This window comes from Salvelinus sp. IW2-2015, linkage group LG13, assembly GCF_002910315.2.
Source record: "Salvelinus sp. IW2-2015 linkage group LG13, ASM291031v2, whole genome shotgun sequence".
Lineage (NCBI taxonomy): Eukaryota > Metazoa > Chordata > Actinopteri > Salmoniformes > Salmonidae > Salvelinus > Salvelinus sp. IW2-2015.
Genome location: NC_036853.1, coordinates 49273879 through 49288980, shown reverse-complemented (window position 1 = coordinate 49288980; position 15102 = coordinate 49273879). Strand labels below are relative to the sequence as shown.

General features: G+C 44.9%; 1 pseudogene; it reads left to right on the top strand.

Moving 5' to 3' along the window:
• The first annotated feature begins 6167 nt into the window (after window positions 1–6167).
• On the top strand, window positions 6168–9677 carry LOC111971609 (teneurin-3-like; annotated as a pseudogene).
• Window positions 9678–15102: the final 5425 nt, after the last annotated feature.

Below are 15102 nucleotides of genomic sequence, written 5' to 3'. Positions count from 1 at the left end.
GAACGCCGCCGGGTCTTTCCGACTCTCGTCCACGTCCCGATGTCTGGGTGGTCCAGCGCCCGCCGGGATTCATGTTTTACGTCCCCGGGGTCCTCCCGAGAATCAACAGGGCGCGTCAGGGGATCGTAGAGACCCCCGTGGAAGCCATCACCAGACAAAGTCAGGGTGGAAGTCAAAGTCAGGGACCGATCGCCGTAGGCTGTGTACTGCACCTACGAAAATATCCAATGAATACATTGAATACTGATCACGCACCCGATATGTGATTTAAACTTTTAGATTTAGGACTAGCTTTTATTGAAGTTATGAATTACCCGAGATCTAACCCATCACCATAGAGATCGGGGTGCGACTTACACACGAGGCCTTCCAACTGGTCTGAAACCTTACCTGCTACCAACTAACAACACATGTAGGATCGTGGGACTGTTACCGAGGCCTCTTCCAAGCTGGTCTGAAAACTTACCTGCATCCAACAACATCACATAGAGGATCGGGGACTGTAACACGAGGCCATTCCAACTGGTCTGAAACCTACCTGCTATCCAACTAACATCACATAGAGGATCGGGGACTGTACACGAGGCCTTTCCAAACTGGTCTGAAACCTTACCTGCTATCCAACTAACACACACATAGAGATCGGGACTGTACACGAGGCCTTTCCACCTGTCTAAACCTACCTGCTATCAACTAACATCACATAGAGGATCGGGACTGTACACGAGCCTTTCCAACTGGTCTGCAAACCTTACCATGCTATCCAACTAACATCACATAGTAGGATCGTTACTGTCACACGAGGCCTTTCCAACTGGTCTGAAAACCTACCTGCTATCCAACTAACATCACATAAGGATCGGGACTGTACACGAGCCTTTCCAACTGGTCTGAAAACCTTAGCCTGCATATCCGAACTAACATCACATAGAGGATCGGGGGACTGTACACGAGGCCTTTTCCAACTGGTCTGAAACCTTACCTGCTATCCAACTAACATCACATTAGAGGATCGGGACTGTACATGAGGCCTTTCCAACTGGGTCTTGAAACTTACTGCTTCAGAAGAACCCATTACTACTGAAACACTGCTAGAGGGGTTCCGGTGTTTGTCACAGGCGAGTATAGAATCCCTCTCCGCTACTGATCTCCATGGCGAAGAGGTGTCCCTGCAGTGTCAGAGTAGAGAGATGTGAACTCTGAGCTGCATCGTGGTTTAGACCGTGCGTGATCCTGGTCGGGTAGTTCAGGTCTGCATAGAAGAATCAGCCGTGCTGGCCCAGGTGGTCTGGAGGCCACACGGCGGCCAACCCGTTCGTACGGTTTATGGATGGTCCAACTGTTGGGGAAGGGAGGGAGAGAGAGAGAGAGACGAGGAGAGAGAGAAGAGAGAGAGAGAGAGAAGGAGAGGGAGAGAGGGAGTGAGAGAGGGAAGGGAGAGAGGGAGAGATTTTTACAACTTAGGAGAAATAAAGAGTATTAATTAGTAGTGACGAGTGACTAGATGATTATTGATTCTGTGGCATATTAACGCGTAGACATGAAGTCAGTTACAAGAGATTATCAGCAAACACACACAATACAAAATTAACTCCCAGTTGGGTAGTATGTGTTACCAGTGGGGTATTGATCGGTAGCAGCGCTCAGCAGTAAGTCACCAGAGCGGTCCTCAACAACCTGTTGCACTATTGCCTGTATGACAGCGTGTCAGAAGGCCCTTGTGAGTTCGTATCTCAAAGGATACTTCAGTGCTCTCCTTCTGTGTCTCAGGAACCCCGCTACATCTCTCCAATCCGGTATGGTGTGGGAGCGCGACTCCCCGGAGCCGCGTGAGCGTACGGCCCACTCGGTCTCGGAGGTCGTGCTAGCGTAGGCGTGGTGACCGGCGCTGCTTACCTCTCGGTTGTTTGAAGACAGGTGGAGTTGCCGTTCAGGTCGTGAGTTGTAGGCCACATCCATCTTTCTCGTTGAGGTAGAACCGTCTGACGCTGACCGTTCCTTCACGTCTTGTACTCGTTTAACCCGTAACCTGCTGAGGTCGTGTTGGCCATAAAATTGTACCCGATCGTGATCTCGCGCGTTTTCGTCAACGTCCGGCCCCAGTTGTTGTCATATTGGATGGTGACTCCAGTACAGTGAGGGATTGAAATCCTCGTAACTGTGATCTCCTTGATCCGCCGATGCGGACGTCGAAGTGGCTTGGTGTAGGATCATGACGGCCGTGGGAGATTTGATCTGGTTGAGTGTCGTAGGTATCATAGCTTTCGTCACCGAACTTGTCCTTGAATTTGTTCCACACCCTTCAAACAAACAAACTTTATTTGAATTAAATAGCTTTTAAATCACAAACATCACTTTTAGTAAAAAGTACATGGAAAACGTTTGTGAGAGAAAAAAAGCGACGATAAAAGACTATAAATAAGAATGATGTCTCATACATTTTTGGACTTTTAAATGAAATTAACATATAGTACATTTATTACATTGTAGCATGTAAACTTATGAAATGTCTTACTCCATCAAAAAGTGTTTAAAATACAGTGTTTAGCTGGGCCTGCCTAAGTCTGGCGCAGCTTCAGCCTAAGACACTGCTTTGCAGAAGTGCTAGCTGGTGCCACTTGAGAGGTTTACTGGTTCCGAGTCCAGGGCTCTGTCGGCAAGCCGGGGATCCGGCGGACCCATGTTGTGGGGCAGGTACGTTGGGTGACCAGGTTATGACGAGGGTATGGCATGGTCGTAGGAGGTGCCCGGCTAGGTGTCCTAGTCATTCGGCAACTACGACTCTGTGGCGGGGTCCGCGGCGCAGTGCTATGCTGTACTATCGCGTTGACAGGTGTGCCAATGGATGTCTTCTCATGTTTTCCGACACATGGGTGGTGGCTCGGCCCTCCGCGTTAAGGGAAGTAGTTGTGTCAAAAAGCCAGTCGGCGCGTCTGGGGTTGTGTTCTCGGAGAGGAATTCGCAGCGGGCTCTGTCATCAACTCCGAGTCCGTACGGGAGTTCGCAGTGATGAGAACAAGGACTGGTAACACTGAATCTGGAGACATCGAACAAATATTGGACGTGAAAAAGGGATACTCATTTTTTTTTAAAAGGTTTAGAGGTGATTGAAGAACACCACCTTCCCAGATGAATGTCATCATCAACTGCGTAGGAGAGTGCCGATGGGGGCCAGCGGTCTCTATGACAGCCTGCGGGAGACGCACGTCTCGTTGACTCGAAGCTGTAGCTGTGATGCCGGACTGGTCGTACTGGGTCTCACTAATCAAGTACCGTTGTGCATCTGCGTCACCATGCGCGTCGCTCACTCTGAACCGGACACATCTTGCCGGTCCCTGGTACCAAACGGTCCATCTGCCTACCGGATTTATCGGGTTGTTAGCTATACTTAAGGGAGAAGGGTCGGGACTGCAGGAACAAGATGAACCCTTCACTCTGGAGGATTCACTGTTACGTCTTCAGCACATGACCGGCTGTCTCATCGTAGGTGAAGCTAACCCTCGTAGAATCATACAAGATCCTTCCGCCATTTTGTCTGCTGCGTCGGGTACTGTGTAGAGAATTCTACGACCTGTTGATGGTAGGACGGGGATGGTTATTCTGGTACAACACCAACATCATATTCCTAAACAATATTTGTTGAATGCCAATACAGTTTTAGGGAGTTTTCCTAAACTTCTGGAAAATTGTTCTCTGTATTTTTTTGTGATTAGTAAAATACACATAAAAAATGTATCTTGATGACAGGCGGATGTTGACGACAGAGGACCGTTAACACACACTCAACACCAACACAACCATAGCAGCTCTGACAGTTGTCCTGACCTGTCCCATAGTTGGGCCACTCTGAGAGAAGCTGTCCGATCTTCGCTGGCTGAGCTCGACTGTGAGAGCCGAAAATTGGCGTTGCTCTCCGGGGTGTAAATGTTGCGATCGTGGCAGGTAGAGCCATCGAGAGAGCGAGCTGCATAGACGTGCCTGGCAATGGCCATGTGATGGTTGGACGGTGGCCACCTATAGTCATGGACCACGTCTAGGGTGACAGCAGGACAGGGCGGTGGTCCAACAGGTGCGTGATTGCGAAAGATGTGAAAGTGGAAAATGTGGTGACTAGACGCTGGCTGTGGAGCGAGCGAGCCCCATCGGACTGGAGGGAGTGAGGACGTGGTTAGCGGTGTATTCATCAGACGACCAATGCTGGATTTCACCAGAAATAGTGTGTTACATTTACATTGTGATAGACATTTGAGAGAGTAAATGTAGACAAACACTCTTATCCTAGAGAGTCAGAGCTTACACGGATCGATGCATTCATTTAAGTATAAGAGCCCGGTAGGAAACAACAAGCGAGTACCAGAAAAGTGTAGACGAAGTACATTTCCAATCAGAACAAATAGTAGTGTGTGATCAGAGAAAGTTCGTGTGCTAGTAAAACATGTTGTGTGAGCTGTGGAGAGAGCGTGAGTGACGAGCGAAAGGAAGAAAGAAGTGAAGCAGTCAAATAAAGATATATTGAGTACAACACACTATCATTCATTACCTATGCGTTCTTTCTTTAAATTTATGTATTTCACTTTACATATTCATTTACGGCAAACGTTGACTTAGGAAAGCTCAATATCGAAGACATCAAAGACTATGAAATAACATCATAATAGAATACCAAGGGGTAAGTAACCATAATAACGCATTTCCGGTAAGAAAAAAATGGATTTTAATACTCACATAGCCTACTTCCCTTTTCACATTTATGACAGGTCTTTAGCACACTCTTGTGCGCGCATGTTGTCTCTCAATCCTAGCTTCCCCCGATCGGTATCACTGGACATGTTCGCCCACTCTCCACTCAAACTCTCAACAGACAAGTTGCTCCTATCTTGTTAAAATTAGTTTCACGGTTTCATCCAACTCTTCTATCTTCCTCTTGATGCCCTTTCCTGTCTCACCATCGATAAACTCCCTCCATGAACCGTGTGCTCTGGATATAAATGCACATCTCCTCGCGACAGTGTCCGCATATTATATCAGATGTCTACATAGAGTGTTCCGTACTCATGTGATAATTATCTTACACACAACTTAAATCTGGCAGACTTCTACTAATGCGGATCAATAACGCTCTCTAGATCTTTGTTCTTCACATGTCCCCCCAAGTGCTTGCTGGTCAATCGAGATCGTCACCTGGACACTCACATCACTATAGGCACTTACCATTTCCCTATATCCTATGTCACTCACTTTTGGTTATATCTCTCCGTAGGCGACATGACTGTAGTTGCTGTTGCCTGTGTGTGTTTTGCGATGTTTGTTACTCTGATCTTACTCCAACAAGGAAGTCTCGTTGTGTTTGTTGTTTTGTTCCTTGTGGTTATATTAATACTTTAGATGTCAGCTCTTCCCTCAGAAGCTTTCTTCGTACGGCCTCCCAGCACACGTTACAGTGCGGCCTTGAGGCCAGTCACTTGTGTTGTGACAAGGTAGGGTGGTATACAGAAGATTAACCCTATTGGTAAAAGAACCAAGTCCATAATTTATTGGCTGCTAATGTTAGAGTAGTCTATTGTGCGTACAAGAGAGTTAGCTAGAAGAAATGGACCATTTGTGGAGGTGTGTGTCGTGTGTGTGTGTGTTGTGTGTTGTGTGTGGTTGTGTGTGTTTTGTGTGTGGCCACGACTTGTGTGTGTGGGTTGTGTGTGTTTGTGTGTGTTTGTGTGTGTGGTGTGGAGTTAAGTGTAGGGAATCTATGTCCTACCTAAAAATGTGTAACGACCAAATACTAAAGTGGCTATCCTTAGCGTGATAGTACACATTATCACACTTAGCCCACAAAACAGCAGAGGTAATAGCTGACTAACTACATAGCGGCGGGAGGGGGGGGGGGGAGTGGAGAGTTGGCATGGTTACGTCTGAAATGGCAACCCTGTTCCATTACTATGTATTAGTGCAAATACATTTGACCAGCGGCCCATGAAGGCTGTAGGAGCCTAAGACAACGTACTGCTTACTACATAGGGAATCGTAGCATTGTTCATTTGAGGGCGCAGTCGTTATGTAAGTTTAGCGTGAGATGGCATCGCCTACCGATAAATTTCCAATCAGATTCCAACATTTTTACTGATGAATGCAGTACCCATAAAGTCTAAAGGGAAAGTAGGAAGGTCTTCAACCTGTACATGTTCCGGAACAACAACCCTGTCAGCAAAGTTCACGAGGTCAAGGAGTACGTCACAGGTGGGAGACGGTGAATTCACTCTAGTTGACTGCCTATAGCTTACGTAAGACATAAACCTTCTCGATGGTTTATAGAAGAACGAGTATGTCACAAATGGAGTGCATCACAGATAAGAGACTGTGATGCGACCTATAATGCACTCTGATTTACTCCCTACAGCTTAGCCAAGCAGATACAAACCAATGTACTGCAATGCACAGAACCATGGTCTCATTATATTTGTCTGGCACCTTGCCATGTAGAACGRTAAGGCCTGTTACGGCAATACAGTAGGGACATGTTGTCATTGCATGATGACCATAGATAAACAGTCTATTGTGAATAGACTATTAGTATGAATATTTTATGGCTGTGAACTTTAGTAATTGTCTAGCGGTGGCATATTACCTCATTGCTATGCATCACMATGATATTGCTATTGTTTTCAGCAGTTACCCTTTCCACATGATWATAGTTCTGGCTAAACATGAAAGGTATGACTCGAAATGACTATTTTCCCCTCGGGACAATMCAGTTTGTCCTATCCTAATCTGAAACGTTGGGACATCATTTCCCTCAGTGGTCTATTCTCTCATGGTCACAATGTAATTCACTTTTCCATGGTTGCAGATGTCAATATCTGGCTGGTGACGTTTGGGTTCCACCTTCACAACGCCATCCCCGGGTTCCCCATCCCCAAGTTCGACCTCACACAGCCGTCCCTGGAGATGAAGAAGAGCCAGCTCTGGGACGACCTGCCGGTATGTAGTATCCCTCCGCCTTCCTACCTCCCTCCCTCCCTCCACCCATCCATCCTCCCCTATCCCTTCCTTCCGCTTACTTATTCTATATCGCCGCTATCGTACTATCCGCCTCTCTCTGGGGTTAATTTACCCTCTATCTCCACTGTCATATCCCTCCGCCTYATTCTGGTTTATTACAACATTCCGGTTCGACGTATGCCTCCGCCTTCCTCCCTCTAGTCTAGTTTATTTACCCTCTATCTCTACTRTCATATCCCTCCACCTCTCTCTGGGATTTATTAACCTCAGCTTGTTATCTCCACTCTCATTTCCGTACTGTGGTTATACTGAGGAACTGAAACTACGACCACAATCTCACAGCACAGCTGGCTGGAAGACCAACCGTGTTGATTTAGCTTGTTAAGACGCAACGCCAGTGAAGAAGAGACCAACAGCGTTCAGGGTGGTCCACAGTTCACCCACGGCTACAAAGTACAGAGAAATCACAGACACACACACATACACACCAATTATACCGCAGCTGAATCATCCTCCGGTTTGTCTTTAAATAAAGTCGTTATMCATACGTATTTGAAGTGCAAATGAGTCCCTTATTGGTTTAACTACGTTGCCATGACTGTCGCTTCTTCTTCTTCTCTCTGTGAAATTAACAAGCTGTGCTGTTGCTCCTCACAAACCCAACAATTCCATATTTCTTTTTAAAAAACTAAGCGTTGATCTGAAAAACTACTTTTTTGTTGTCGTTGCAATTGGGTTTTTTCTCATAACAAACTAACATAGTTCTCCCTGTGATCCTTTTTCTTGCTAAAACAAAATTCYGTTGTTTTGTCTCCATATATATTGGACATTTCTAGAAGAAAAGGAACCTTTGAATGACTGGAGCTGGAACACTTCTTCACCATGTCAATCTGGGATTTGGTTTCATATTGTCCCTTGTTTTTTGGAGAATAATTTTGTTTTTATTGAGGTAACACAGTACTAGGGGATTAGCCACCCACTGGGCACAGACGTCAATTCAACATCTATTCTACGTTGATTCAGCGTAATTTCATTGAAATGACATGGAAACAACGTGGATTTAACCACAGTGTGCCCCGTGGGTAAAGAAACACAACAGGCTTTACAAACTGAACAACCCCATAGGAGTGTCCGTTAAGGAGAGAGAGTTCTGATTTGATATCTGTGTAACTTAGACGTTTCTCTCTCTCCTCCCTCTCTTCTCCCCCTTCTCTGACTCCTCCCTCTTTCCTTCCATCAGTCCATCTCGGGGGTGCAACAGGAAGTGACCCGGCAAGCCAAGGCTTTCCTGTCCTTCGAGAGGATGCCGGAGATCCAGCTGAGCCGCCGGCACTCCAACCGGGAGAAACCCTGGCTGTGGTTCGCCACCGCCAAGTCGCTGATCGGTAAGGGTGTTATGTTGGCGGTGACGCAGGGCCGTGTGGTCACCAACRCTCTGAATATCGCCAACGAGGACTGCATCAAGGTCGCCGCCGTCCTCAACAATGCGTTCTACCTGGAGGACCTACACTTCACGGTGGAGGGACGCGACACGCACTACTTCATCAAGACCAGCCTACCGGAGAGCGACCTGGGAGCGCTGAGGCTGACAAGCGGGAGGAAGTCGCTGGAGAACGGAGTCAACGTGACTGTGTCTCAGTCCACCACCGTGGTGAACGGCAGAACTCGGCGCTTCGCGACGTGGAGCTGCAGTACGGCGCTCTAGCGCTCCACGTGCGCTACGGCATGACTCTGGACGAGGAGAAGGCGCGTGTGCTGGAGCAGGCCAGGCAGAAGGCGTTGTCGAGTGCTTGGTCCAGGGAGCAACAACGGGTGAGGGAGGGGGAGGAGGAGTGAGGTGTGGACGGAGGGGAGAAAGAGGCAGCTGCTGAGCGGAGGGAAGGTGCTGGGCTACGATGGGTACTAGTCCTCTCCATAGAGCAGTACCCCGAGCTAGCAGACTCCGCTAAAACATCCAGTTCCTCAGGCAGAGCGAAATAGGGAAGAGGTAACAGACAGAATCCTCGGCACTGGCCCACCAAAGAGACTACCCCTCTAAATTCCACCCAAACCTCCCTCGCCTCCCCTCTTTCTCTAAAAAGGGGAGGGTCCAGGCTTGTGCTGTGTTTAGCGCCGACTAGCTGAAACAAACAGTAAAATGTAGAAATATCTCAAACTGAACCTAAACCTAATACTACCACTGTGGGGCCTGAAAATCAAACAAACGGCTCCAACTGACGCAAATGTTTGTCCGTGCTATACAGCGTTGAATGGACTGTGGACTCTCTTGAAAGAGAGAAAAAAAGTCAAAACTCTCGGTTTTGTGAAAGGAAAAAAAGTTTTTTTTTTTTAAATGACTTCCTGAATTTGCTTTCGGAAAAATATTTTAAAAAGAAGAAAATGTGTTTACATACGCATACCACTACAACACGTCTGGACTAATAGAAAAAAAGCCTTCTGGTTTCTTACAAAGGACAACGTCTATAATCTGATTCTACATCCTGACGACTGACCTTTGATTGACCTTTGCGTACTGAAAAAGTAGTGTTGTGTTCGAAGTAGGACCAGGGTCTCCAATGGTGGTACAAGACAGTAAAACCACTTGTTGAAACCACTTGTTCGTTCTCCTGCTTTTCTTTCAAAGGGACAAAACAGCTCCCCCAAGTGACCTTTTACCAATACTAGATCAAAGTGGGACGTTTTGGGAATCGGGAGGTTTGTGTTGTCTGTCTGTGCTGTCTCGTCTGTCTGTCTGTCTGTCTGTCTGTCTGTCTGTCTGTCTGTCTGTCTGTCTGTCTGTCTGTCGTTGTCTGTCTGTCTGTCTGTCTGTCTGTCTGTCTCGTCTGTCTGTCTGTCTTCTGTCTGTCGTCTTGTCTGTCTGTCTGTCTGTCTGTCTGTCTGTTGTCTGTCTGTCTGTCCTGTCTGTCTGTCTGTGTGTGTGGTGTGTGTGTGTGTGTGTGTGTGTGTGTGTGTGTGTGTGTGTGTGTGTGTGTTGTGTGTATACAATGGAGACAATTTGTGTGTGTATGTATGGAGGAAGTTAATCAATTAAATGAAATGAAAGAATCATATCCAACCAATCTTTTGAAAAACAATGTGAGACAGTATCTTTATGGATTTTTTTATTAAGATGAAAAATTCCAAACTTATCCGTACATCAATATTAGCCTCTTAGAGAAAGTAATTTATGTACAGTGTTTATACATAAAAAAATAAAATCGTAAAAAATATGAAGATTTTTTTTCCTTCGTCATACGTTACTGTTTATACTCTTCATTAAGTTTTCAATATTTTATCCTATTATAATCCATGGTAATGCTTATTGAAAYAACATTTAAAAAATCAACSCTACTGTATTCTGCATTGAGAATATTCCAAGTAGGGTTTTTMATTTTCTTGCCTTCATTGAWCAGATTCCCTGATATCTGAGACGAAACCACGTTTTCTTTTTGGCACTTATATTTTTTATTCGAAAAGTGTCAGTTGAATGGTCGATGTCAGTCAGACAACCATATGTCTTAGGAAATACCAGACTACTACTATCAAGAGCAGGAGAATAGTTTGGCTGTACGGTACGGTAGTATATCCTACCTTGTGGAAATAGCCTTTGAACTTTAAGTCCTTTTGAGTAGGACACAGGGAAGGGCCGCGTGTCCTTCTTCAACTAGAGGGTTTGAAAACAAAACACCTTGGTTGTCTTACCTAGATATTATTTCTGCCTTTCCTATAACAAAACCATGCTGTTTCTTAGATCTCAGCTCAAACGAGAAGGCTTCTCGTAATCACTATTAAGGATGGAAAATTCCAGAAACTTGGAAGATCCAATTGGGATTCATGAAAAACCTGGTMATTTTGGGATCGTTTCCAGAATTTTCCAGTCCTAACCACTATAGTTCTTTGCTCTTTCTCTAGCTACTTTAGGAAGAGCTTAACTCATCAATAAAATGTATTTATAAAGCCCTTCTTACATCAGCTGATGTCACAAAGTGCTGTACAGAAACCCAGCCTAAAACCCCAAACAGCAAGCAATGCAGGTGTAGAAGCACGGTGGCTAGGAAAATGTTCCTTGTACCAGCACAGAGAGCACAGATAGGACTGCAGCAGTGAGAACTGAACAGAACCAAATACGAGCCTCTTGACTTGAACAGAGACAACACCACCATAATCCAAGGGGACCATTTAACATCATGCTCGTAAATGTATTCCTCCAACTTCACTTCTTTTATCCTAAACATGGCTAAAATCAAGTGCAAACACAATCACATCAAACGGTTMATTAGATAGAGCAAAGGGCAGAGTTTAGCTCAAGTTCCGGAGGGGAAAAGAGCGAGAGAATAAACCTGGGAAAAGCCTACAAACAGCTCTATGTGCACTCTGGGTAATTTTTCCGACATAACCTAAATGGCTAGTGAGTGTAATGTAAAGGAGTTGCCAGGGTGATGAACATGACATCAGCACTATGAACTAACTCTCCCTACTCATCGCTCTGCCTGAGGGGGATAACACACATATTCACCCACAGAAAGAGAAAGAAAAGTTTTTTAACACCAAACTATGACCATTTCAAAGATTTTAGTTGTTGTGATGATCTGAACCACACTTGAGGAAACTTTGCCAGTCACACGAACACTACATCCCCAGGAGCCATGCCCAAACGYRTTTTTCRTCATGAATGTTGTTCTGGAGGCAGCTCTGCAGAGTGGTCACTAGCTGGCACAGCCATAAAGTCATAACATTAACACTAACCTTAACCACACTACTAACCCTAATGCCTAATCCTATCCTTGAATTAAGACCAAAAATCTAATTTTAGTTTTCATGGATTTTTCCAATATAGCCAACTTTGACTTTCCAGCTGGCCTAAGGGGAAATCGCTCAGTTCTGCCTCTAGGACAAGACTCATGAAAATAAGCGTCAACCTGCTACCCAAACAGAAGATTACAACACCCTTTCGCAGAAGTTTCTCATGTTTCCATGTTGCTTTTTCAGTCAATGTGACCGCCTCATACAGTAGTTTAAATCTGTTTCTTTTGTAAACAGTTTGTAAAAAAGACTTAGCGAATGAGAAAGTATTGTTTTTTTGCTTTATGATTTTTTACATATATATATATATATATATATCAATCATTGAATTGTATTGCCTAGCTTATTTTTCTATTCATGTGTGTGACAAGGTGGACAGAAGATGGAAGGACTTATACTCCCAGGTTGTTTGTGTGTTGATTTGACTATGTTGTTGTCAGATTTTCTCTGGTGTTATTGGTTGGTCTTGGTCTGTACCATGTGCCATTTATTCTGCAGGGGGAGTCATAGTTGATCCTACCCCTGCTGTATCACATTGCTACTATGATGCCCCTCTCTCCCCCATCGTCAGCCGAAAGTGCAAGTAGCCCAGCCACATTCAGTGGCTTAAGACCAGGACTCAACATACTGAGTTTTCCTTTTGACTTTGCTGATCTCTCAAAATAACACTTCCCCAAAATACACKTTTAGTGCTGTTCTGTTTTACTAAGTAGAATGTTCCAGTCTAACAATGTGTTAGACACCTCCTATTGGAGCGGACACACAAGTGCTAGAAGGAGGGGAGCATATGGTGTTTCGGGGTTGAAAAAGGGGTCATCCCACAAACATGCAGGAAGCAATGTGTTCTGGGTATTGTTTGCATGCTTACARAGTAAAACGCCCTTCCATCCGTCAGTCATTGTTTCCCATCCATGTTAGAACTGACATTTACATATCTACATGGTCAAAGGCTTCTGTATTATATTGCACTACAATGTAACAGCGTTATTGCTTAATGTTTAGTCCATATAATAACCTTGAAGTGCTGGTCGATGCCAGGTCATAACCTTTATGTCTGGGCTCCAGGTAGAAGCTTCCCCTTAGGCACAGATCTAGGATCAGCCTCCAACTCCAATCCTACTTAACCATTAGGGGGGTAAAACACAAAACTGGCCTTAGATCAGTGTCTCTAAAGGCATCATACCTACCTTCCGCTTTGTCTGAAGATGGTGATTRGGTAGAGGAATTTCCTTTCTCAAAGAACTTCCTGACTTTAGAAGGAGAGGCTCATGGGATTGGTACCACTGCTGACCGTAACGCTGAGTCATGCACCAGCGTCGCTATAAATATTATATTACCGCCATTTTGGAGAATGATGTCTATAGTGATGTCACCACTAGCACCACCACAGCCACCTCTCTCACCCTATCACAAAAAACACACATCTGTTCTGCGGTGTCACACAGTTTACAGACCTGAAGGGACAGCAAACACGGCGACGTTGAGACAACGTCGTGTGGTGGTTGTGTGTTAGCTGGGAGTCTTCTGTATTGTGTGGTGATGAGAATTTGAGCAAAGAAAATGTGTACTTTTATTTTTGTTAAGACCCTGTTGTCCAGAGTCACAGGTTAGCTGATGTTTTGGGTTTGGAGATTGAGGGAATTTGATAATTTTTCTATGTATTTTGTCATTTGTTTTCGTTCTCTGAAAATGAAACAGATGGGCGAAAAGTGATTTTAATTGTTCAGTCAGTCCTCTCTTTGTAAAGAAGGTACAACATATCTTTTTAATTTATTCAGAGATTTGTTCATTTTTTTCTTCTTTCTTTCAATTGACATCCTCCGCGAAAGTTTCATCATAACGATATTGTTTTTTATATAAACAAACATTGCTGTTTTAGAGTGCAATTAAAGTGCAATTTTAATGTAAGCTCCGAAAGGTCATTTCCGGGGATGCAATCCCTTTTATCTCCCAGATGTTAAAGATCCAACAGAGATCAATCATGATAACAATAAACATGTCATACTGTGAAGGTTTCTGAAGCTCGGCTCGAACTGCTCTTTATTTACTCTCAACGTACTGGATCGACACACACACACGCGCACCTATCACACTCTAATCCTCATGTTTGCTTTTAGCACCTGCTAAAAGTCCATTTTTAATTCAACAGATGCAAATGCTTGCTCCATAATCGCCATCCCTATTACCGAACGTGATGGGCCGACCGGATCAATCCATCCACCTTTGTTTTAATGTATTTATTGACGGAAGATAAACATCTCCTCTCACCTGCTTCATTATTATATCTCCTTGAAAGATGCTTTCAAAAAGAGGATGACTGTATGATAGCGTGAACATAATACATAAAGGTATGGCCATAGAAATAAAAAAGCCTCGTGTATCTGACCTGTTCATTGGTTACATTATAAAGGCTTGGGCTACACTGTGTGTGTTCATTTTAACATACTCACTCATGAAATACACATACAGTGCCCAGTTTATTAGGTACACCCATCTAGTAACCCTTTGCCATTCAAAACAGCCTGAATTCTTCAAGTTGTGGCGTTCAAACATTGCTCAATTGGTATCAAGGGACCTAACGTGTGCCGGGRAAACCTTCCCCACACCATTACAACACACCAGGGACAGGGATTTGTCGGACCAGGCAATGTTTTTCCACTCAGTTGTGCAGGGTTGGTGATCGCGTGCCCGCAGGAGCCACTTCTTTGTGTTTTTAGCTGATATGAGTGGAATCCGGTGTGGTCATCTGCTGCAATACCCCATCCGAGACAAGGACTGGCGAGTTGTGCGTTTTGAGATGCCGTTCTGCCCACCACTGTTGTACTGCACGGTTACAGTATTTGCCTGTTCGTGGCCCGCCTGTTAGCTTGCACGATTCTAGCCATTCTCCTTCCACCTCTCTCATCAACGAGCAGTTTTCGCCCACAGGACTGCTGCTGACTGGATGTTTTTAGTTTGCCGCACCATTCTCTGTAAAAACCCTAGACACTGTCGTGCATGAAGAGYCCAGGAGGCCGGACGCTTCTGAGGTACTGGAACCCGCGTGTCTGCTTTATATAGCAAGCCACGGTCACGTGACTCAATGTCTGTAGGAGCGAACCATTTTCATGAACGGGATGGTGTACCTAATAAACTGGCCACTGAGTGTATATATTAATCAGTGTTATATAATTTACTGTTGCACATCGTTTATTTCTTGTGTTGGTGGTACCACTGAGACAAAGCTCTTTCTCAATGGCGAACGGGCATACAGATGGCAGAAGACAGATTTGACGTCACAGTTTTGGCACTATCCACTGAGTTGTTAAAACTACAGCGTGTAATATG